The sequence below is a fragment of the Littorina saxatilis genome, linkage group LG12, assembly GCF_037325665.1.
Source record: "Littorina saxatilis isolate snail1 linkage group LG12, US_GU_Lsax_2.0, whole genome shotgun sequence".
Classification (NCBI taxonomy): domain Eukaryota; kingdom Metazoa; phylum Mollusca; class Gastropoda; order Littorinimorpha; family Littorinidae; genus Littorina; species Littorina saxatilis.
In genome coordinates this window covers 55,396,804-55,422,382 of record NC_090256.1, presented here as the reverse complement: position 1 = coordinate 55,422,382, position 25,579 = coordinate 55,396,804, and the positions used below count along the sequence as shown (strand labels likewise).

General features: G+C 40.5%; 2 long non-coding RNA genes across 2 annotated transcripts; one reads left to right on the top strand and one right to left on the bottom strand.

Annotated features, from left to right (window-relative positions):
* Positions 1 to 13,459: 13,459 nt before the first annotated feature.
* Positions 13,460 to 16,505, top strand: LOC138982324 (uncharacterized). The gene is made up of 3 exons (XR_011460837.1): positions 13,460 to 13,841; positions 14,408 to 14,576; positions 16,365 to 16,505. It is a non-coding gene; the product is annotated as an uncharacterized lncRNA (long non-coding RNA).
* Positions 16,506 to 16,608: 103 nt separating this feature from the next.
* LOC138982321 (uncharacterized) lies at positions 16,609 to 18,611 on the bottom strand. Its single transcript, XR_011460834.1, has 3 exons — positions 18,490 to 18,611; positions 17,180 to 17,354; positions 16,609 to 16,747 (listed from the first exon to the last, which is right to left on the bottom strand). It is a non-coding gene; the product is annotated as an uncharacterized lncRNA (long non-coding RNA).
* Positions 18,612 to 25,579: the final 6,968 nt, after the last annotated feature.

The following is a 25,579-nucleotide window of genomic DNA, read 5'->3' as shown; positions in this document are numbered from 1 at the left end:
ACAACAAGTCGCGTAAGGCGAAAATACAATATTTAGTCAAGTAGCTGTCGAACTCACAGAATGAAACTGAACGCAATGCCATTTTACTCGTAGCATCGTCAGGCCACCGCTCATGGCAAAGGCAGTGAAATTGACAAGAAGAGCGGGGTAGTAGTTGCGCTAAGAAGGATAGCACGCTTTTCTGTACCTCTCTTTGTTTTAACTTTCTGAGCGTGTTTTTAATCCAAACATATCATATATATATGTTTTTGGAATCAGGAACCGACAAGGAATAAGATGAAAGTGTTTTTAAATTGATTTGGACAATTTGATTTTGATAATAATTTTTATATATTTAATTTTCAGAGCTTGTTTTTAATCCGAATATAACATATTTATATGTTTTTGGAATCAGCAAACGATGGCAAATCAGATAAACGTAAATTTGGATCGTTTTATAAATTTTTATTTTTTTTTACAATTTTCCGATTTTTAATGACCAAAGTCATTAATTAATTTTTAAGCCACCAAGCTGAAATGCAATACCGAAGTCCGGGCTTCGTCGAAGATTACTTGACCAAAATTTCAACCAATTTGGTTGAAAAATGAGGGCGTGACAGTGCCGCCTCAACTTTCACGAAAAGCCGGATATGACGTCATCAAAGACATTTATCAAAAACATGAAAAAAACGTTCGGGGATTTCATACCCAGGAACTCTCATGTCAAATTTCATAAAGATCGGTCCAGTAGTTTAGTCTGAATCGCTCTACACACACACACAGACACACACACACACACACACACGCACACACGCACATACACCACGACCCTCGTTTCGATTCCCCCTCGATGTTAAAATATTTAGTCAAAACTTGACTAAATATAAAAACAACAGTGGCTGTTTCCTGTGTATAGAATCACCTTACAACAATAAAAACAACAGCCTGGCTGCTTCCTGTGCAAAGCACACATTTTTAGCTGAATTAATTTTGCAGACTGCACTTATGTAATTAATTCTCCCCAAACAAAAATTCACATTCTGCACGGGATACAGGTTGTTGGCATGTGGTAACCTGGTCTTTTCTTGTGTAAATGCTGAGCAGATCTGTAAGTGTTTGTGGTGAACATATCACATTAATCGTTTATATGAGAAGGAATTAATTTACCTTTGAAGAGCATACGCTTCTATCACTCAAATACAATAGAACCCCCCTTTTGAGACCTCCAAAATCAGTTCTTAAAAGCAGGGAGACTTAAAGTGGGGTTAAACTTACAGAGGATATGAACAGAAAATCTGAGAAAACAGTATTTTAAAAAACCGGGAGTCTTACATTGGTGGGTCTTAAAGGGGAGTTCCACTGTAGGTAACTTCGACCATTCTTTTTACATTTACTCAAGTTTTGACTAAATGTTTTAACATTAGTGAGTTGTGTTCGTGAGCGGGAGTGACACCCTGACGCGACCTCTCGCTACTTTTACCTGTTTGACTGTTTTATGAAAGTTTGTATCGACTGATTTTAGTACCAGAAGCTTTCTGATGGAACCGTCTACACAGTGGTATCTTTTTCTACGAAATCTGTCCATGGATCCCCGAGCTTTCTTCATCTTTGTCGTTTGGCTGTCAGCCATCACAGTGCAGTGTTCCGTAGGCCTGTTCAGCGACCTGCTTGGCCAGTTAGCCAGCAGTTGTAATGACAGTGCGCTTTACGTCAACAGTGGCGTAGGCCTACGTGTGCCAGGTGTGCCATCCAGTTGTTCTGTGCGTCGGTGCTACACAAGAGAACAGCTGCTGAAATTGGACTTTAATACAGGCAGTCCTCCTGTGACCCCCTCTCCCTCTCTTGGATTACCTCTGACCTCCGCTGATCATCCTCTGGCCTCCACTCTTGGATTACCTTGCTCTACGGTGCCCTTCGCACATGGATTACCTGGTCCTCTGTCGCTGCCACCGTCGATGTCTTCTGCTTCCAGCTGTGCCGCTAGCGATGGGTCATCGCTGTGTTGTCGCCTTAATGACAACGGTATCCACTGCCGCCAGCTGCCGTGCCTACGCAACCGCCCAAAGAAGGCACACAGGGGGCATCGCCGCAGACCGCGACTGAGGAGTGGGGCAGTGCTTCCAGACGTACCAGATCGTAAGCCACGAACACAGGCCACACCCCCCACCTCCTCCTCCACACCTCTCCACATCGCACTCTTCAACGCTCAATCAGTCTCATCAACACAACAAGCATGCAAACGCACAGACATTGTAGACTACATCACAGATAACGACATAGACATTTTAGTTCTTACCGAGACTTGGTTGAAGGAAAACGGCGATGAAAGTGTCTGTGCCGATTTAACACCACCGAACTACTCTCTGCGATCATATCCCCGCACCACCGGCCGCGGTGGAGGAATAGCCGTCATCATCAAGAACACTCTAGCTAAACATGTCTCTTTTAACACTGTGCTGCCGTTTAAACACACCTCGTTTGAGTGTGTACAGGTGACATTGGCGCTTCATCAAAAACCCGTTCAGTTATTCTGCATCTACAGACCACCCCCCAACGCAAAGAACAAACTCACTGACACTATGTTTTTCTCAGATTTTCATAATCTGCTTGATCACTGCAACACGTTGTCTGGAACCCCTGTTTTGATTGGTGATATCAATGTTCATTTTGATGACTGTAACCACCCGTCCACTGTCAAGATGTTAGACTTGTTAGATGTTTTTCAGTACACACAGTCTGTCAGTCAACCAACACACAAGAAGAACCACATCCTTGACTGGGTTATGCATAGGCCTGATGACCATATTGTTCAGTCTGTAACTGTTTCTCATGTTTTATCTTCAGATCATTTTTGTGTTTTGTTCGATCTGATGACTAGGCCCCCCACCCCACCCCCTGTTTTCACTTCTGTCCGTTGTCTGCGTACCATGGATAGAGATAGTTTCAGGGAAGAGCTGCAGACTGCGCTGTCCCCTTCTCTTACAGCTGATCAGCTTGAAGTTGTACTCCGTGCCGCTCTAGATGTCCATGCTCCCAGTTTGCGTCGCCGTGTCCGTCCGTCCAAGTCAGCACCGTGGTACCCTGCTATTAGTGAGGAACTGCGTGATGCAAAGTGTGAGCGTAGGCGTGCTGAGCGCAAGTGCCTTCAGACGGGTCTCACTGTACATAAGCAGATTTTTAACTACACCAAGAACGTTGTAACCAAGATCGTACACTCCGCTAAGACACTTTTTCTGCAGACTCAGATTGCCACTTGTTCTTCTAGCAAGAAACTGTTTGATATTTGCAACCGCTTGACTGGCCGCACTAAGGTGTCCCCACTCCCCACTGTATTTCCTGTTAGTGAGCTGCCTGATGTTTTTAGTGATTTTTTCATCCAGAAAGTAGCTGATATTAGATCAGAACTTGACACGCTAGCTGTTAATTCTGCTGCACCCACTCATGTTGATGCTTCCCCTGCCTGTACGTTTTTAGCATTCCAGAAAGTCAGTGAGAAGGACCTTAGAGAGATTATTTTGAAATCCAAACCTACAACTTGTCCACTTGATGCATTGCCCACACCATTACTTGTTGAAAACCTTGATCTTCTGTTGCCTGTTCTCACCCAGATTGTTAATGATAGCCTGTTGTCTGGTGTTTTTCCATCATTGTTCAAAACTGCACTTGTGAAACCGCTCCTTAAGAAATCCAATCTCGATGTAAATGTCTTAAAGAACTACCGCCCTGTTTCTAACCTTTCATTTTTGTCAAAGATCATTGAGAAAGTAGTTTTAAAGCAGCTGTTAGTGTATTTGAACACTCATGATCTGATCTCGCATTCTCAGTCAGCATACCGTCCTTCTCACTGTACTGAGACTGCCCTGCTCAAGGTGACCAACGACATTCTGTCTGCTCTGGATGGTGGTGATGTGTCTGTGCTCACCCTACTGGACCTCTCGGCAGCGTTTGACACAATAGATCATGTCACACTGCTGAGCAGGCTCCAGACCTTGTATGGCATCTCTGGTCCAGCGCTGGCATGGTTTGAGTCCTACCTTACGGATAGAACTCAGGCTGTGCTTGTCGATGGCCAGAGATCAGCCCCAGCCCCCCTTGTTTTCGGTGTCCCTCAAGGCTCTGTACTTGGCCCCGTCCTCTTCATTATGTACACCAAACCCTTGTCTGCCCTCATTCAAAATCATTCCGTTTCAAACCAGTCTTTTGCTGATGATACCCAGTTGTATAAGCCTAGTTCCCCCGCTGAGACACATGCCGCCATCCAGACCATTCAGACCTGTATCTTAGATGTTAAGTCATGGATGGTAGAAAATAAGTTAAAACTAAATGATGATAAGACAGAGGCACTTCTGTGCATGAAAAAGTCCACTAAGTTCCCAAATTCTCAACCTTCGTCTGTCCAAGTAGGCAATACCGACATCTCTTTCTCTTCTTCAGCTAGAAACCTCGGCTTCACCATCTCCTCAGACATGACACTCAACAAGCACATCTCCAACATCTGTAGGTCCGCATACTTTGAACTCCGCAAGATCGCAACCATCCGCCATACTCTGTCCGTTCAAACTACAAACACTCTAGTCTGCTCTCTTGTTCTTTCTAAACTTGACTACTGTAACTCTCTTCTCTCTGGCTGTCCACTCTACCTCCTGCACAAACTACAGAAAGTTCAAAATTCTGCAGCACGCCTGATCCTCAAAGCACGAAAAAAAGATCATGTCACACCACTTCGCCGCACACTCCACTGGTTACCCATCCAAGCCCGCATTGAATACAAACTGTCCACTCTCTGCTTTCACTTCTTCTCTGCCTCGTCTCCTGCTTATTTCTCTGAACTTCTCACTGTATACACTCCTGCTAGACAACTCCGCTCCTCTTCTGATAGCCGCACCCTAGTCATCCCACACACAAAATCAAAAGCATATGGACAACGCACTTTTGCATTTTGCGCATCTACTCAATGGAACTCTCTCCCCTCTCACATTCGCCACTCTCAGTCAGTACAGTCATTCAAGCGAGCACTCAAAACTCACCTCTTCCAGAAACACAACTCCTAAAGTCGCAACATTTTGCCATCCTGTTCTGTAACGGTTCCATCTCTATTCAGCTTGTTATTTTGTCTTTGTTTTAAATTATTATAAATATAATTTTTCACTGCAGTAGTCCTTTAACTTTAACCCTTAGCTGTAAGCTAGATATGCACAAGTCATGTCGGTGCCACATAATGCTGACACACATGTTCCTGTGCATAGTTTATGGATAACGTGTAGTTGGAAAGTTAAGAGTAGAAATAATTAGTATTTAGTGTAGGAGGAGGGTTGGGGGTGGGTAGGGAGGGGGTGGGTATGGTTTACTTTGAGCAGGTCGGTTTCAGTTTTTTTAATAAACAATTCTAGAGAATTGTGTATCTTATATTTGAGTCTTTCGTGTTTTAGACATTGATGCATTTAATAGTTTTAACGAGTTGCCTTTTGTTTTATCATTCTGGTGTTTATCTAGATGTGCTGTGTATCTTATAAGAAGTTCTTAAAAGTTTGAAGTTATTTTAGCACATAGGTTTTTTTTATGGTCTTAACAGTGAAACATGTATTACGTTATCATTAAGATTCATGCTTTGTTAGCACTAAGCAGTTGTTTTAATCAGTCTGGTTTTTTCTTGTTTTCATCTTATGAACATTCTAAATGTTAGACTTACTTATTGTCTTGTACAGAATAACAACTGTGTGAATGGTGCTATACTGAATGAAAGAGTGTGACATGAAGTTCTTGTACATCATTGTAAAGAGTGTGCATGACGTTTTAGTTTAGATGTCAAGCGCTTAGAGCAAGCCTTTTTAACGAAAGTTTTTGATTTAGCGCTATATAAATGTTCTTATTATTATTCTTATTATTATTAGAGGGGGGAATCGAGACGAGGGTCGTGGTGTATGTGTGTCTGTCTGTCTGTCTGTGTGTGTGTGTAGAGCGATTCAGACTAAACTACTGGGCCGATCTTTATGAAATTTGACATGAGAGTTCCTGGGTATGATATCCCCGGACGTTTTTTTCATTTTTTCGATAAATACCTTTGATGACGTCATATCCGGCTTTTTGTAAAAGTTGAGGCGGCACTGTCACACCCTCATTTTTCAATTAAATTGATTGAAATTTTGGCAAAGCAATCTTCGACGAAGGCCGGGGTTTGGTATTGCATTTCAGCTGGGTGGCTTAAAAACTAATGAGTGAGTTTGGTCATTAAAAATCGGAAACTTGTAATTAAAATTATTTTTTTATTAAACGATCCAAAAACAATTTCATCTTATTCTTCGTCATTTTCTGATTCCAAAAACATATAGATATGTTATATTTGGATTAAAAACAAGCTCTGAAAATTACAAATATAAAAATTATGATCAAAATTAAATTTCCGAAATCGATTCAAAAACTATTTCATCTTATTCCTTGTCGGTTCCTGATTCCAAAAACATATAGATATGATATGTTTGGATTAAAAACACGCTCAGAAAGTTAAAACGAAGAGAGGTACAGTAAAGCGTGCTATGAAGCACAGCGCAATCGCTACCGCGCCAAACAGGCTCGTCACTTTCACTGCCTTTTGCACTAGCGGCGGACTACGTTCAGTTTCATTCTGTGAGTTCCACAGCTTGACTAAATGTAGTAATTTCGCCTTACGCGACTTGTTAATGTATGCATGGACTTGACAACTAGTCAGAATGATATCTTTTATCACACAGATTTTGTTTAAAGTCGGTCAGTAGCTATGCTGGATGTTGGCCATGCAATCACGACTTTCTCAACTTGATTTTTGTTTTCGAAGTGAATGCTAAAAATAAAATCGTTTCAAACCGTTATGCCTCAATACCAACAGCGATATATAGTGACTAGCAATTATTACCACACACACACACACACACAATTTGAGAAGGAGAAAAACAAGTCGCGTAAAGCAAAACCAATTAATTGTTTCAACGCTCGTCAAACTGTCGGATTTACTGAATAAAACTGGACACGAAGCATTTTTTTTTCCACCGAGACTAGTAAGTCCCGGTGTAACACGAAATTTTTACTCCACGAAAAGTTTACTCCGGAGTAAATATTTCGTACGAAATTCTTACTCCGAGTACACTTTTCGTACGAGAAAAGAACTCCCCAAGGCACGAAAAAATTACTCCCTCCACGAAATTTTTACTCCCCATTGTTTTTACTTCCAGTAAAAATCTCGTACGCAAAAATGGGATGCGGGCGAAGGGATAATGCCAATAAGTGATCTCGCGCACACGAATATCGCGCTACCCTCCCTCCACCCCTTCCACCACCAAGACTAACAGGGGACAAGGGAGTAAAAATTTCGTACACCTGGCATGGGAAGTTAAATTGCTTGTGTTGGGGTGAAGTAATTTATTCGTTATTTATTCGTCAGGGGAGTAACATTTTTAATTTGTACGAAATGTTTATTCGGAACTAACCTGTCTTGGGGAGTAATTTTCTCGTGTAATGGGGGAGTGCTTTTTTCGTAAAGGGAGTAACTTTTTCGTACGAAATGTTTACTCCGGAGTAAAAAATCTCGTGGGAGTAATTTTCTCGTGTTACACCGGGCTGACCGAAACCCTTTGGTCGAGGTGATAGTGTCTGGATTATCAGGGGTCAAAGACCTTGTTGATGTTGAGTATCGTATGCAAATATGACAACAGTGATAATAACTTTATCGCAAACATCAGTCAAGGATCATTCTCTTGTGATATTCAGCTCCTTCAGATGCACATTGCAGGTCACATAGAGTTGAGGTGGAGCAGCCTGTGTGTGTGTGTGTGTGTGTGCGAGTGTGTGTGTGGGGTGGTGGTGGGTGGTGTGTGTGTATGTGCGGGCGTGCGTGTGTGTGAGTGTGTGTAGGGGGGTGGGGGGTGTGTGTTTGTCAGTGTGTGTGTGTGTGTGTGTGTGCGTGCAAGTGAGGGAAAGAGAGAGAGAGACAGTGAGGGAGAGATACAAACAGAGAGAGAGTGACACAGAGACAGAGAGAGAGAGACAGAGAGAGACAGAGACAGACAGAGAGAGATCACAGCAATATCCCTTTAATTTGTATTACAGTCTGTATGAGGGGTTTTTCGTACTCTGATAAGACTATCGCTAACAACGGTCATGGTCTTTTTTTAAGATAAAAAAAACTTCAACATTTGAACTTGGCCTCGTTGAGCTAGGGTCAACCACTTGGCCAGTATCCCTGGACAATGTTCAAAGTGCAGTTGACAACCAACAGATTCAGCCGGAAAATGGCAGATTCTTGTCAGCCCAAGCCTATCTCCTCAATAACAAGCAGTTTGATCCAGGTCTTTTTAAAGGCACAGTCCTTTGAAGTGAAAACAGTTCTGCTCAATATCATCTCAGTCACCCGCCTGCCGCTGGTGGCTTTTAACAATCAATTTATCAAAAACATGTTTTAACTCAGCACATAAACTGAGTAGTCAGGATGTTGACTTTGGATATGACTTCTTATGGAAGGATTGTTCTGATCATCTCATGTAAACGCCTGGCCAGGTCTGAGATCGTCAACCGCATCGTTTACGCAGGAAGGAATGTGCCTTTAAGAGATCGGTGCATGATGATCATACTCGACATCTGATGACAGAGTTCAGCTTAGCTGCAAAGCACATAGATGCAACGTAAAGAGGAAGAACAATTATAGCAGCCATTTTTCTCTTCAGGCGGAAAGGTCCTCAAGGCGCAAACAAGCCTGTCAAGCCCAGAGAAAACTTTGAATCTATACATATACACTCTTCAAAAAAAGTTAAGGATCGGTTGAAAAAACGGATCTAATTATAATAAAATTGCCAAAAAATTAAACATCAACATAATAATTAAAAGATCAATGTGTTTGAATTAACAAATGAACAATGAGTCTTGACCTAGAATTTTGTTTGGCAGGCAGAGTTATTTCCCTTTGTGGGACTTCTCAAAAGGTTCTGCATTTTGAAAGAAAAAGGGTGTTTTTTTATAGCCCCATGAATTTTACGGAACGCATGCCAGGGCAAAAGGTTGTGAAGCACGTGCTACAACAGGGTCCTGGCTATGAACATCGCTCACCAGCTTGTGTTTAAAGGTTGACATGCTGACACAATTATGCACAGTAGCAACATGCCCCCACGAAGAAAACAGCGATTTGGATAGAGGAAGGGCAATAGGATGGCTACAAGACGGTGTTGCTGCCAGGCAAGTGGCCCAGAGGATTGCAGTGGCTCCCTCTGTCATCATCAGACTAAAACAGAGATTCCACGCAACTGGAAGAGTGCAGGAGCGACAACGTTCTGGTCGGCCCAGAGTCACCACACAAAGAGAGGATCGCTTCATTCAGAGGCAGGCCATGCAATAATAATAATAATAATAATTCTCTTTATTTATATAGCGCCTTATCCGAAGTTCAAAGCGCTTTTATGCCGTGTGAGATGGAATTTTTTACACAATATATCACGCATTCACATCGACAAAGAATGCAACAAAGAATGGCTTCGGCAAACAACATCATCAGGCAACGTCTACAAGCTACCACCAACACTGTTGTTAGTGGTCAGACGATCCGAAACCGCTTACACAACTTTGGCTTGCGGGCAAGGCGTCCAGTCCGAGGAACAACCCTGACTGCTTATCACCGAGCAGCTCGTCGAGCCTGGTGCACTCATCATGTGAGGTGGCAACGTCAGCAGTGGGCTCTGGTGTTGTTTACAGATGAGTCCCGCTTTTGCTTGGAACCTGCTGATGGTCGCATCCGAGTGTGGAGGCGTCGCGGAGAGCGCTTCGCAGAAGGCGCTGTTCTGGAACGACAGCGTTTTGGCGGAGGCTCTGTGATGGTCTGGGGAGGGATCAGCACACGTCTAAGGATACCTCTGTACCATGTAGTGAGCAACTTGACCGGTGTCCGCTACCAGAATGAGATCCTGCAACCCCTGGTCGTTCCAGCCCTCCAAGCGATCGGCCCTCGTGCGATTCTTCAGGATGACAACGCACCTCCCCATCGCTCTGCAGCTGTAAACACCTTCATCCAGCAGGCCAGGGTCAACAGGATGCTGTGGCCAGCCAACAGCCCGGACCTGAACCCCATCATAGTATAGCACATGTGGGACGAGCTTTGTCGTCGGGTACAGCAACATCACCCTCCTCCTGCCAATCTGGGTCAACTGCTGCAATGGCTCCAGCAGGAGTGGAATGGAGTTCCCAGAGCATTCATATGCAACCTGATCCACTCCATGCGCCAACGATGTATTGAATGCCTGGCACACAACGGAGGGCACACGCGTTATTGACACTGATTCACATTGTTGTGAATTCCATTTTCGAGGGTTGTCACGTTTGACACACTCTAGCTAAATTGTCGCTACCGCGTTCGATCTTTGCTTTGTTTGTCATTGCTCCTTGTATAGCATTCTATTTGTCAAATAATTATTTGGATACTTTTTCATGTTTTTTTCACCAGTTTTAGTTAAATAATAATTATTTAGAAGCTCATGTGCTAAATAAGTTATTGTTTATAAACAATGTAAAACAATTCTGAATAATTTTTTGTTTACGTAACCCATTCATTATTTACCTAAACAATTCATTGTTTACGTAAATAATTCATTGTTTACGTAAATAATGATTTATTTAGCAACATTGCTGATTGTTTACAAACAATGTAAAATATGTCTAAATAATATATTGTTTACGTAAACAATATATTATTTAGACTTATATTACATTGTTTATAAACAATCAGCAATGTTGCTAAATAAATCATTATTTACGTAAACAATGAATTATTTACGTAAACAATGAATTGTTTAGCCAACACATTTTCCATTATTTAGGGGTTTCTAGGATTCGCTTCTGAACTAAGTTTTATGTCTTTCAGTGATTACTATAATTGAATACAAGGTCTCTCCACACACTCTTATCTTAATATAGCTGTTGTTTGGATATTATTTTGTTTATTTTACAAGCCGAAATTGCTGTACGAAAAGAACTGATCTCAAAGGTCAAGGTCAATTAAGGTTTTTCCCTGCCGGGAGTGTTTAGTGTTTTCATTTTCTGATAAATAATGTTTGGAGATACCTTGTATTGAATTATAGTATATACACAAAGAAAAAAAATGAAGCTTAGAAGTCAATTCTTGATTCCCCTAAATAATGAAAACTGCTTTCCCTAAACAATGAATTGTTTAGGGAAAAGCAGTTTTCATTATTTAGCAAATCTGCTAAATAATGCATTATATAGGTAAACAATGATTTATTTAGCAACTGCTCACTTTATCCACCCAAAAAATATTATTTTGTGAAATAAGTGATTATTTGTGTAAACAATACATTATTTACGTAAACAATGAATTATTTACGTAAACAATGAATTATTTACGTAAACAATGAATTGTTTAGGTAAACAAAAAATTATTTAGAATTTTTTTACATTGTTTATAAACAATTACTTATTTAGCACATGAGCTTCTAAATAATGATTATTTAGCTAAAACTGGTGAAAAAAACATGAAAAAGTATCCAAATAATCATTTGACAAACGGAATGCCATACTCCTTGATTGTTCAATTATATAATTTTAAAAAAATGAAAGAATTCGGTCTTGTCTGTTTTGTGTGTCGTGCTTGTAAAAAAGTGATCCTAAACCTTTTTTGAAGAGTGTATATATCTATCTATATAGAATACCGTGGAGACATACACTCGACTCCACTTAGCTCGACCCCGCTTAGCTCGTCCGCCGTTTAGCTCGTCGCCATATTTTTTCCCCGGGCTGACGTCCTTCTTTGTATCTGTAAAATTAAGCTGGTTAGCTCGTCCGCCGGTTAGCTCGTCCGCCGCTTTGCTCGACCAAACTTTCCAGTCCCAAGGCATGGTGTGACGTCATTTACGCCGGATAGCTCGTCATAACGACATTGTGTCGTCAGCGATGACGTCTTCTGACAGGATGACAGTAACAAAAGAACGTTCCATAAACTGCCAGACTTTTCGAATTGAATGTCAAAGAAGAAAACATGCGCTGTTTATCTGATTTTGCTACTTTGTTTCAATTTTCTCCCACTTATTAGTAGGTACAATGTACACACAAAACTTTCTTTGTATGACTAATTAGAATAATGTTTGGACAATGACACCTGTCAATCATTTCTGGCATCCATCTGTCACTCAGTCCTAGACAAATGCCAATCGTTGGGTAGTAACACATGTTACAAACCCAATATGCGAAACGAATATAAACTCTATCAACATCTTACCGAGTCTATGAACAGAAATTCGTCATTTGACCATTGCACATCATAGCTCCTACTCCATGGTGATGAAAGGATTACTTCTGGTTTGTAGACACGGTAAAATGTCATGTTGTGAACAAAGGGCTATTCGAGGATGATCTACTAGATTGATAGTTATCTCAGAACCTGATACACCCGTTTACAAGTGTTTATGTGCTTTTAATATTGGTCTGGACGAATTCGCCGGATAGCTCGTCGCAGCATATCCCCCAGGGAAATTGGACTCCGTTTACCTCGTCCGCTGCTTAGCTCGTCGGCCGGTTAGCTCGTCGCGAATTTTTCGGTCCCGAGAGGGACGAGCTAAGCGGAGACGACTGTAGGTCTTAAAGCCCCAGTCCGTCTCAAATGGTTTACAGAACGATTTAAAGGAAAAGTCCAAGGTTTTTAAATATCCCCAAAAACTTGAAAATCGAATGCCAAATGTTACAAACATCTCTGGAAAAATATTTTAACAAGAAGAGCAAACGCTCGATCGAGTCACTTTCGCAGTTCTGAATATTATATGAGGCATCAGATGGACAGGAAGAAATTGCTATTCACAACACAATGAGTCACGTTCACATAAAATTTGAGCCCGGTCACTTTTATAGTTTCCGAGAAAAGCCCAACGTTAAGTTGTGTGTTGCCGAACAGAAAAGGCTAGTTATCTCCCTTGTTTTTCTGATAACGTTCGTAAAAGGCTACAGATGTAAATACTTTGATGTAAAGAATAATCCTACAAAGTTTCAATCACATCCGATGAACTTTGTCAAAGATATAAAATGTCTAATTTTTCCTTTGACGCTGACCTGTGACCTTGAAAAAGGTCAAAGGTCAACGAAACCATCGTTAAAGTGTAGAGGTCATTGGAGGTCACGACTAAACAAAATATGAGCCCGATCGCTTTGATAGTTTCCGAGAAAAGTCCAACGTTAAGGTGGTGTCTACGGCCGGCCGGCCGGACGGCCGGCCGGACAGACTAACACTGACCGATTACATAGAGTCACTTTTTCTCAAGTGACTCAAAAATTGAAAAAAAATTGTTGTTGTTGTAGTTGAAGATTTAGTGTTGCGGGGCTAACCAAGACAAGTCGCCTGGGGTCAAGTAGTGGTCACGTGGTTTTCGGTGCACTGTGACGTCGGTGCACTGTGACGTCACAAGTTATTGTGTTGATTCTACCAGTACCACTAGTACCAGCTTGATTTTCACACAGAAAAGTCGCCACTGTATGCCCGAAAAGAATGCCTCGGTGGAGAGCAGCCGCAAACTGCAACAACTCGTCAATGTCCCCAGGCATTTCATAGCACACGTTCCCTCATAAAACTCTGAGTCTCTTGTGGAAATGGAAGAGATGTGTGCAGCACAAGCGTGCAGATTTCAAAGTGTCGGGCACTTTCTGGACACAGATTTCGCCATTTTTCTGCAGCACAAAAGTTGGCGTTTCATCCCCGAAACAAATGTTTTGACCACTGGCAGTGTCTTCCCTTCATAAAAGTCCGGAGAGGGCAGTATTACGCGAGGCTGGTACAAGTCGACGAGCCATCGAAACTCCGAGGCGACATACGAACAGCGGATTATCTCACAAGAAGGAATGCGTTGAAGGTCAGAGTACATGCTTTTATTTTCATGCATACACGTAAACATTGTTTACGAATTGGTGCAGAACAGTGTGTCTGGGTCCAGCTGATATTCGCTGGAGTACAGATGCGCCACAGGCTAGATCTACAGAGTTACAGAACGGTCTGAGCTGAGCTAAGAGTAAGAGTAAAAAGTAGTCAGGGTTGTGGACACGTAAGACAATGCGTGTGTCACGTTATCTATTCTATTCAGTCGCAAACTATCCCCTGATATCAATTCATGAAATTGGCAGCGTTTGCTGGAATCACGGTTTAATGCTATTTTTACCAGATCTAAACTTTTGGTGGATGTGCAACCGGTAAGGTAAACAGACACCTGCATGCTAGAGACAAGAAGATTACGAATTGTGCAGGGAATTAATCTGTCTGCATTGACTGAGAGACGCAAAACCAATCTAATTGCTACAACATGGATACACATCCAGACGACTTCCAGAGGGTGTCTAAATGTTCAGTGTACTGTATAGATCAGAAGCATACTTTCGAATTGATTTATATTCACACTCATTTTCTCTCTTCGTTTACTTCCAGACCTTTCATCATCACTCACGGCCACTGGTCAGAACAGGTCACTAGACACTGACACCGTGACCATTCCAGTCCAGATTTCCCGGTTCTCCGTGATCACAACGCAACTGTTGACCAGTCCTGTTCCTACCGTCCAGAATCACCACATGAGAAAACCAACGTGCCATTCATCGTAAGATTTTTGTTTTGTTTTGAAAATTAGTGCCTTATTCTAGCTTTGCAAAAAACGAGAAAGTGTCTTTGACAGATACCATCCAAATAATACATTATGAAAACAAGTACAAGTTCATTTCTACTCATGTTAATCGTTTATGCTTTCTGTGCTGAGCGACATATGGATTTAATTTCTTTCGTAATTCACCTCCCGTCAACCTGCAAAACTATATCTGTCGAAGTAGTTTCAAATAAAGTTAGTATGCTTCCGAATAAAAAAAAATAAAAAAAGGGGTATTTTCTGAAATGTTTAATTATAGACCAAAACAAAACATTCACGAGTATGTTGTTGACCTGATGGTCTTTATGGTAGACAGCAAGAGTTGCATGTTCAAGAAGTTTAAGCAGTACATTTGAAAGAGCAAGGTAATTTAAGGTGGTATAATTTTAATGGTAGGTTCCACTGAAAGGTGACATGGAGGGTATCTTTGACGGACTCATTCAACATTCATACCCATGCACATCACCTCAAACACATAAGCTTTGTTCTTGAGTCAAATTTATTGGCTTCATAAATATTGTGAATTTTTGTCCGTTTGCAGATTGGCTTATCTATGAGTATGATTTTTTTCGAAAATATCTTGCGATCTACGTACGCATAATGTAACACGTGAAGAAGAACATAAAAAGTTCGTCAAAAGAAATCTAATTTGCATTTCAACCCATTTGCCTTCCTCATTGTTAATTTTTCTTCATAAAGACTACTTGAAATAAACAAAATGTTTAACCATTTCAAGGAATCTGAACACGTTTAAAAAAAATGCAGGTCTTTGCTCACTATATCAGATCTGTCAAGGCTCAGTTTACACAGGAAAAATCATCTCTCGACTTGAACACATACCAATAATCAACAGCCTCACTGCTTCTTGGAGCTGGATTTTGTGTGTGAAATGAATTACACATGTGGCGTTTTAGAATATAATTCATAGAAGATGTACATTCGTGCAGAAAGGCTTTAATTTAATAATTAGGCATTCGTGATGTTCTCTTAAAATAACTAACATGTGTTCCCTTTACCGGGCCTCTGAACCAGTTGTGTGAATATGCAGGTTAAACTCGTGCCTTTTCTGTGTTATCAGTGTACAGTATTTCTCATCCAGGCATGGAAGCGTCCTCTTAAATGGACAGCCCTTCGACAGCCTTTTCCGTGTAAACGATTGGGTTAAAAATCTCAAATCTGACAGGGCTTTTACATGGGATATGGCCATCTTTCCGTTTTGAAAAATACCAGAACTCAACACTCTGTATGGGTACTCTCTTTGCGAATGTAGAATTGTATGAATTAATTTCTTAAACGCCACACGTGTAAAACATTCCCTACAAAATGCAGCTCCAAAAACCAGTCAGGATGTTGATTCCTGGTTCAAGTCAACAGATTTTTTTTTCTATGTAAAAGTCTTCGCAGATCTGTGTAGTGAGCAATCCTGTTTTGAAAAAGGACGTGCCTTTAAGCCTGTATAGACGGTTTGATTGTTGAGATACCTGACCGCACGGGTGGCAAGAGGTAGTAATGCACAGATGACAACAAACCGACTTGCATTTAAAAAAAAAGTTAGGAGGCCTTGATAGGGGGAAACATTTTGTTAATTTCCAGAATCTTTATGAAGAAATAATGAACGAGAAGAAAGTCTGGCCTTGAAGTAAATGCAAATTAAACTATGTATACTTTTGACAAACTTTTTTCTGTTCTTATTCACATGTTAAAATGTGTGCAGAGATCGTTAGTTACCAAACAACCATGTTTCAGGCAACAGGCAAACGGACAATACTGGACACAGGCTATGCTGACCGGCTCATGGACTGACTACCTGATGCAGGAGTAGACCAACAGTGGAAAAAGTCTGGAACAAAATGTTGCAGAATGTGAACCATGTACCGGACCACGTGACAACCCAGTATCATCTTCAAACCATGCAGGAATCTGTTCAACACAGTCACACGATTTGTAAAAGTATATTTCAGCCTTCTGTAGCTCAGGGAGTTTGAACCCCACTCTTCATCCGTTTGGGAAAGTATTTCTGATTGTTTTGACTGCACAGGTTGGTAATGGTACTCTGATGCTTCTGCCGAGAAACCCCACTCGCTAGCGCACCAGCTGCCTGTTATGGGTAAGCGACGTGCCTGTATTTCCTGCAAAGCAAGACAGAATAAAACAGCAGCTTAGTTTGAGCTTTTAAGACATTCGTACCAGAGAAAACGTGTACGTGTTTGTTTGGAGAGGGTGGATAGAATCATAAGACACACTGTGTCTATGTGACGTAGAGCAGGTTTTCAAATTCATGCTGAAGCACTGTGTGGTCGCTATTTTTGGGGGCATATATCTTGCCTTGATTTCAGATAGACTGGGAACCGAAATGAGGATGTTTACATGAATAAACTATGCTGATATGTATGTGTTCAGAAATAAAAAATAGTTTTAATGATATATGATGGTGGGTTTTTTTTTAACCCAATGTGATATTTTCGTATTTGAAAACAAATTGTACACTCTGTTGTCAATTTTACTTTCAGATAAATAAATCTATCGTTATGGAAATCATCTGTTTGTGTTGTGTTACTTACCCATTTTGATCAATGTTGAGTCGTCCATATTCCTGTGTGTACGGATAGTATGCAGTTTGAAGGTAGTAGATGTCCGAGCAAACATAGGAGGATGTGCTGTTAGGCTGTCTATCTCTTCATCCAGGTTTTCCAGATATTTGAATTTCGTTCCCTCTTGGAGTTTCTGCACTGACACCTGATAAGCAAAATACACGTATCACTCTGTGATCATGGCAACATGTATCATCTGTATGCCCCGTTCAAAAATTACCTTGAGATTCTAAGGTATACACAGAAATTGCACTGGATCACAAAAACAACACGAACAGTAGTACATGTAATGTATATATTCAGTTTAAAAATTCATGCAATGAGAGTCAATAACCCGATTTAACCCCAGGTAGATTCAGGGTCCCACTGACTGAATCTCATATGGTTGCTTTTCGGCACACACCACACATTTTTAATGGGACTGTGAGGTATTTTGTTAATACAGTAAAATAATATCGTAGCAACGTACTGTCTGTTCGTGACGTTTGAGAATACCGATCTATGCACTAACGCATTGTCTTTTTGTAGTGTGACTGTCCGATATTGCGTACTCCTAAAAATCAATGATCAAAAAGTTTGAACTGCTGTAATCGTGTTTCAGCATATGTCTGACAGTGCTTATTTGCTTCCAAAATGGCTTGCGATATCACTAGCCATCAGCGTTTCGCCACTGCTCAGAAAATCTTATGATTTCAGATCTAGTTTGAGATCGGAAATCACGTGTGCTCGTTTAAAAAACTAAATTCATTTATTACTTCCCTTTGACCGTTCCGCAAGAAAAATGTCAGGATCACTATTAGTATTAGTACATGAAAGCAGCCCACCGCCATTTCAAAAAAGTTTCACTGTTTAGTAGTGTCGATGTCATGTACATGTAGTGTCTTACTGTCGCAAATAAAAATACCAGGATAATTGCAGTTTTGTCCGCAAGAAACAGACTTTGCGCAATGTTAACTTGCTGTCTACATGTTTCGTTGTGTGACTGAAAAATTACTCAGAATTCCAAGAGAAAATAAGGATAGTCGCGTGTGAACATCACTGTGGAAACATTTATTCTCAGGTGGGCAGTTCAAGGACGAAATCCTTGATTAAAGATAGGAAAATAAACAACACCAGATGCCTGAAATAATAGCATAAATCAATAATCTTTACATGCTTACAGATCTGTGGAAGCACATCAACTGATCTGTGAAAAACACACCTGACTTTGATCTAGCATGCAAGAGGTAGCGACTACGGACTAGTAGTGTGTCAACATCACAACAAAGAGAATCACATACCATTTCGTATTGCCGCTTATGCTGGCTCTGTTTCAAGCAGTTCCTTGTGGCCTCGCCAGCATTTTGACGACGAAGAGGCTCAAACGGGCACGCTAAAACCTCAGGCTGGCTGAAAACCGGTCCGTATAGACCTTTTCGGTATCTGAGCAGCTCTCGCGAGACACGCTCTTTGTTATGCTTTGAACATCGCGAGAACTTCGAACTTTGGCTTGTGCAGCTCGCACGAGATCGCTGTACCGCATGCTTTGCTATGCTCTGAACTTTGCGAGAGATCACGAGAGCTTGGAATACCGATAGGGTCTCAAACGGCTGCGAGTCACACGAACTGAGCGGTGGCGGTTGTTCGTTCAAAGAAACTGGCGACATGCAGAACATTCGTCTGCTACGAGAACCACGTTTTGCGGGACACACTTCCGGGCTATCTTTTTTATATTTAGTCAAGTTTTGACTAAATATTTTAACATCGAGGGGGAATCGAAACGAGGGTCGTGGTGTATGTGCGTGTGTGTGTGTGTCTGTCTGTGTGTGTGTGTAGAGCGATTCAGACTAAACTACTGGACCGATCTTTATGAAATTTGACATGAGAGTTCCTGGGTATAAAATCCCCGAACGTTTTTTTCATTTTTTTGATAAATGTCTTTGATGACGTCATATCCGGCTTTTCGTGAAAGTTGAGGCGGCACTGTCACGCCCTCATTTTTCAACCAAATTGGTTCAAATTTTGGTCAAGTAATCTTCGACGAAGCCCGGACTTCGGTATTGCATTTCAGCTTGGTGGCTTAAAAATTAATTAATGACTTTGGTCATTAAAAATCTGAAAATTGTAAAAAAAATAAACATTTATAAAACGATCCAAATTTACGCGTATCTTATTCTCCATCATTTGCTGATTCCAAAAACATATAAATATGTTATATTCGGATTAAAAACAAGCTCTGAAAATTAAATATATAAAAATTATTATCAAAATTAAATTGTCCAAATCAATTTAAAAACACTTTCATCTTATTCCTTGTCGGTTCCTGATTCCAAAAACATATAGATATGATATGTTTGGATTAAAAACACGCTCAGAAAGTTAAAACAAAGAGAGGTACAGAAAAGCGTGCTATCCTTCTTAGCGCAACTACTACCCCGCTCTTCTTGTCAATTTCACTGCCTTTGCCATGAGCGGTGGACTGACGATGCTACGAGTATACGGTCTTGCTGAAAAATGGCATTGCGTTCAGTTTCATTCTGTGAGTTCGACAGCTACTTGACTAAATATTGTATTTTCGCCTTACGCGACTTGTTTATATTTAGTCAAGTTTTGACTAAATATTTTAACGTAGAGGGGGGAATCGAGACGAGGGTCGTGGTGTATGTGTGTGTGTGTGTGTGTGTGTGTGTGTGTGTGTCTGTGTCTGTCTGTCTCTGTGTGTGTGTAGAGCCATTCAGACTAAACTACTGGACCGATCTTTATGAAATTTGACATGAGAGTTCCTGGGTATGAAATCCCCGAACGTTTTTTTCATTTTTGTGATAAATGTCTTTGATGACGTCATATCCGGCTTTTCGTGAAAGTTGAGGCGGCACTGTCACGCCCTCATTTTTCAACCAAATTGGTTGAAATTTTGGCCAAGTAATCTTCGACGAAGCCCGGGGTTCGGTATTGCATTTCAGCGTGGTGGCTTAAAAAATAATTAATGACTTTGGTCATTAAAAATCGGAAAATTAAAAAAAATCAAAAAAAATTTATAAAACGATCCAAATTTACGTTTATCTTATTCTCCATCATTTGCTGATTCCAAAAACATATAAATATGTTATATTCGAATTAAAAACAAGCTCTGAAAATTAAATATATAAAAATTACTATCAAAATTAAATTGTCCAAAACACTTTCATCTTATTCCTTGTCGGTTCCTGATTCCAAAAACATATAGATATGATATGTTTGGATTAAAAACACGCTCAGAAAGTTAAAACAAAGAGAGGTACAGAAAAGCGTGCTATCCTTCTTAGCGCAACTACTACCCCGCTCTTCTTGTCAATTTCACTGCCTTTGCCATGAGCGGTGGCCTGACGATGCTACGAGTAAAATGGCATTGCGTTCAGTTTCATTCTGTGAGTTCAACAGCTACTTGACTAAATATTGTATTTTCGCCTTACGCGACTTGTTTAAACTTTCAAAACATCGAGTTGTACTGATCTTGTCTTGATGAAAAAAGATTTCTTTTATGATTTAAGAATGTTTGTGTAACAAGCTGTCAATTTATTATTTAGATTTTAAAAGTTAGGTCTAGCGCCAAAACGCGCCGTCCGATTGTCTAATCAGACCGGCTGGCCACGCAAAAATAAATTCTGTGAAAATTGCTCGCTCTTTACGTAGGGCACGTACCTAGGATGTTCTCAAGCGGTGAAAGGGTGTTTGTACTGTGTGTAAAAGCCTGACAGTGCCTGTGGTGGCTTACAGGAGGCTAACTGTGCCTTTAAACTGAGTATGTGAGGTCAACAGTGAACAATGTCATTTTTCTTGCATTATATTAAACTTTAATCCACAATATTGGACTAATGTTCTGGTCGAAATAAGCACTCATCTATGCAGACAACGCCCCTTTTTACATTTAGTCAAGTTTTGACTAAATGTTTTAACATAGAGGGGGAATCAAGACAAGGGTCGTGGTGTATGTGTGTGTGTGTGTGTGTGTGTGTGTGTGTGTGTGTGTGTGTGTGTGTGTGTGTGTGTGTGTGCGTGTGTGTGTGTAGAGCGATTCAGACCAAACTACTGGACCGATCTTTATGAAATTTTACATGAGAGTTCCTGGGAATGATATCCCCGGACGTTTTTTTCTTTTTTTCGATAAATACTTTTGATGACGTCATATCCGGCTTTTTGTAAAAGTTTAGGCGGCACTGTCACACCCTCGTTTTTCAATCAAATTGATTGAAATTTTTGTAAAGCAATCTTCGACGAAGGCCGGACTTCGGTATTGCATTTCAGCTTGGTGGCTTAAAAATTAAGCAATGACTTTGGTCATTAAAAATCTGAAAATTGTAACAACATCTTTTTTATATAAAACGATCCAAATTTACGTTCATCTTATTCTACATCATTTCCTGATTTCAAAAACATATAAATATGTTATATTTGGATTAAAAACAAGCTCTGAAAATTAAACATATAAAAATTATGATCAAAATTAAATTTCCGAAATCGATTTAAAAACAATTTCATCTTATTCCTTGTCGGTTCCTGATTCCAAAAATATATAGATATGATATGTTTGGATTAAAAACACGCTCACAAAGTTAAAACGAAGAGAGGTACAGAAAAGCGTGCCATGCAGCACAGCGAAACAACTAGGCCTATAGCCTACTACCGCGCTGAACAGGCTCGTCAGTTTCACTCCGTTATGCACAAACGGCGGACTACGGTCATTGTGAAAAAAATGCAGTGCGTTCAGTTTCATTCTGTGAGTTCCACAGCTTGACTAAATGTTGTTATTTCGCCTTACGCGACTTGTTTTAAATTATTTTTTTTATAAGCAATCAATCAAACATCCGAAAGTTCCGCACTAATCGGCCACTGTCTAATCATTCTGTTGGAAAAATACGCGATCACTTGGTAGAAAGTCATGAGTATCATTCTTGCTCAAAATGGTAATAATATGAAATGCCCTTCACTCTTCCAAATAGTAACCAAGTGCACTGAGCAAAAATGACTGATCGATCTCGTTCTCGCCGGCTTCTACGGTTTAACATGCAATATGGCCTAACATTTTAAAAAGAAAGTTATCATGACAGGGGTGAACCTGGTCTATCAGTCGGGCGTACACGTCAGTGTAAATTATCATCAACTCATATGTGCCACGGCTGAGAAAGCAGTAGCAGCCGGAATAACCATAGACCATTTAGGTCTATGGAATAACCATAGACCTATCTAAATATAGGTCCCTGGAATAACTGAGTAACTGAACCAACAGCGGACGTGTGTTTCAAGAGATAACTAACACTGAGCAATAACCATGTTGTCGATGGGTTAAAGTCGCAGTACGTCCTCACTTGGTGTGCCTTCCGGGGTCACACGTACACAATTTACTTGGACTCTGGCTTCACGGAGAGACGCCACAGGCGCACGACATGATTGGTTTGCCGACCAAAGTCGACTTCACAAAGTCTTTTTGCCGAACATTCAGCGCCAAAAGCTTTTTGAAGGAGACTTCCCGAAGTCGACTTGGCCCTATTAGTATCAGGCTTTAACTGAGGCAACGAATCCTTTGTGGGTTTTTTCTCATCCTATTTTGAATAAGTGTTGTAATTAATCGAGTACGTCATCACACTGACTCAGTCAGACAGCTAGTGTCAGTGTCCGTCTCTACCAAAAGTCTTTCGCGATGATGTTTATCAACGCAAGTGCTACACTGACTGTGCAGCACGGTACGGGTATGGAGTCACCTGGAGGGGAAAAAAGGGCTAGTATCAAAGATACCTTCTTTTCCGCGTAAATCATCTTGTTATAATCACCATAGCCGTCCGTACGGATTTGTACATAGTGGGATACGGCACACATAAAAAAATCATTAACCTGGTTGTTTTCTGTCCAGAGTGGGTATGTTTTGCTAAATTGACTTGTTCATGAAGTCAGTCACTACTGGCTTTGTCAAACCTGCTTCGATCGAATTGCCAATTTCCGATCGAGCAGAAAAAAGAAACAAGTCGCGTAACAGTTCAGACTCAGTCATAGCACGTGCCAGTAGGAGGTGTGGCTTAGCTGGCTGTTTGTGCAGCAACTATGTCGGCATCAATTAAGCTCCACCGCCGCTTCAGTCCCAGTGGTAAGGCGAAATTACTACATTTAGTCAAGCTGTGGAACTCACAGAATGAAACTGAACGCACTGCATTTTTTCACAATGACCGTAGTCCGCCGCTTGTGCAAAACGGAGTGAAACTGACGAGCCTGTTTAGCGCGCTAATGGTTTCGCTGTGCTGCATAGCCGCACGCTTTTCTGTACCTCTCTTCGTTTTAACTTTGTGAGCGTGTTTTTAATCCAAACATATCATATCTAGATATGTTTTTGGAATCAGGAACCGACAAGGAATAAGATGAAATTGTTTTTAAATCGATTTCGGAAATTTAATTTTGATCATAATTTTTATATTTTTAATTTTCAGAGCTTGTCTTTAATCCAAATATAACATATTTATATGTTTTTGGAATCAGGAAATGATGTAGAATAAGATGAATCGTTTTATATAAAAAAAAGTTATTACAATTTTCAGATTTTTAATGACAAAAGTCATTAATTAATTTTTAAGCCACCAAGCTGAAATGCAATACCGAAGTCCGGCCTTCGTCGAAGATTGCTTTACAAAAATTTCAATCAATTTGATTGAAAAATGAGGGTCACTGTGACAGTGCCGCCTCAACTTTTACAAAAAGCCGGATATGACGTCATCAAAAGTATTTATCGAAAAAAAGAAAAAAACGTCCGGGGATATCATTCCCAGGAACTCTCATGTAAAATTTCATAAAGATCGGTCCAGTAGTTTGGTCTGAATCGCTCTGCACACATACACGCACAGACAGACACACACACATACACCACGACCCTCGTCTCGATTCCCCCTCTATGTTAAAACATTTAGTCAAAACTTGACCAAATGTAAAACAAGTCGCGTAAGGCGAAAATACTACATTTAGTCAAGCTGTGGAACTCACAGAATGAATCTGAACGTAGTCCGCCGCTAGTGCAAAAGGCAGTGAAAGTGACGAGCCTGTTTGGCGCGGTAGCGGTTGCGCTGTGCTTCATAGCACGCTTTACTGTACCTCTCTTCGTTTTAACTTTCTGAGCGTGTTTTTAATCCAAACATATCATATCTATATGTTTTTGGAATCAGGAACCGACAATGAATAAGATGAAATAGTTTTTAAAACGATTTCGGAAATTTAATTTTAATCATAATTTTCATATTTTTAATTTTCAGAGCTTGTTTTTAATCCGAATATAACATATTTATATGTTTTTGGAATCAGAACATGATGAAAAATAAAATAAAAGTAATTTTGGATCGTTTTATAAAAAAAATAATTTTAATTACAATTTTCAGATTATTAATGACCAAAGTCATTAATTAATTTGTAAGCCTCCATGCTGAAATGCAATTCCGAAGTCTGGCCTTTGTCGAAGATTGCTTGGCCAAAATTTCAATCAATTTGATTGAAAATTGAGGGTGCACGTGTGACAGTGCCGCCTCAACTTTTACAAAAAGCCGGATATGACGTCATAAAAGACATTTATCGAAAAAAAATGAAAAAAACGTCCGGGGATATCATACCCAGGAACTCTCATGTAAAATTTCATAAAGATCGGTCCAGTAGTTTGGTCTGAATCGCTCTACACACACACACGCACAGACACCGTGGGACACACACACACACACACACACAGTGACACATACACCACGACCCTCGTCTCGATTCCCCCTCTATGTTAAAACATTTTGTCAAAACTTGACTAAATGTAAATAAGCACTCTGCACAGAAAGCAGTCGAGCTGTTTGTTTTTGGTATGTGTTCGAGTAGAAGAAGAGTTATCATTGATGATATACGATACCGATGCTTGCACAGCCTGCGGTGTTCTTAGAAGTATAATATCCGAGAGGCGAATTTGACTCAGTTCTTGCAGTGGTTTGTTCAATCAATAATTATGAGGCTTATATCGCGCGTATTCCGAGGGTACAGTGCTAAGCGCAGGGATTTTTGTTTGTTTTTTTGTCGGTGTCGTTCCTCGTTTAAATGGCCCGTGACTCTGAGTTACGTGCTGCCGACCGTCCCGTGTCCCGCCATCTCCATGGCTATATCCTGAATACGTCAACATTCAAGATACAATTAAACAAACAAACAAAGCTTGTATGGGTTTTCACATACAGACATGTGTATTTCAAAACAAAACAAAACAAAGAAACATAGTTGTTCGTTCATCAGTGAAAGGATCCGACGACAATGGGACTTTGGCATATTTTCATTAGCATACCATCTCCTGTCTTCTGCCAGGTTTCCGCGTGTGTGTGTGTGTGTGTGTGTGTGAAACAAAAACACATTGGCAAG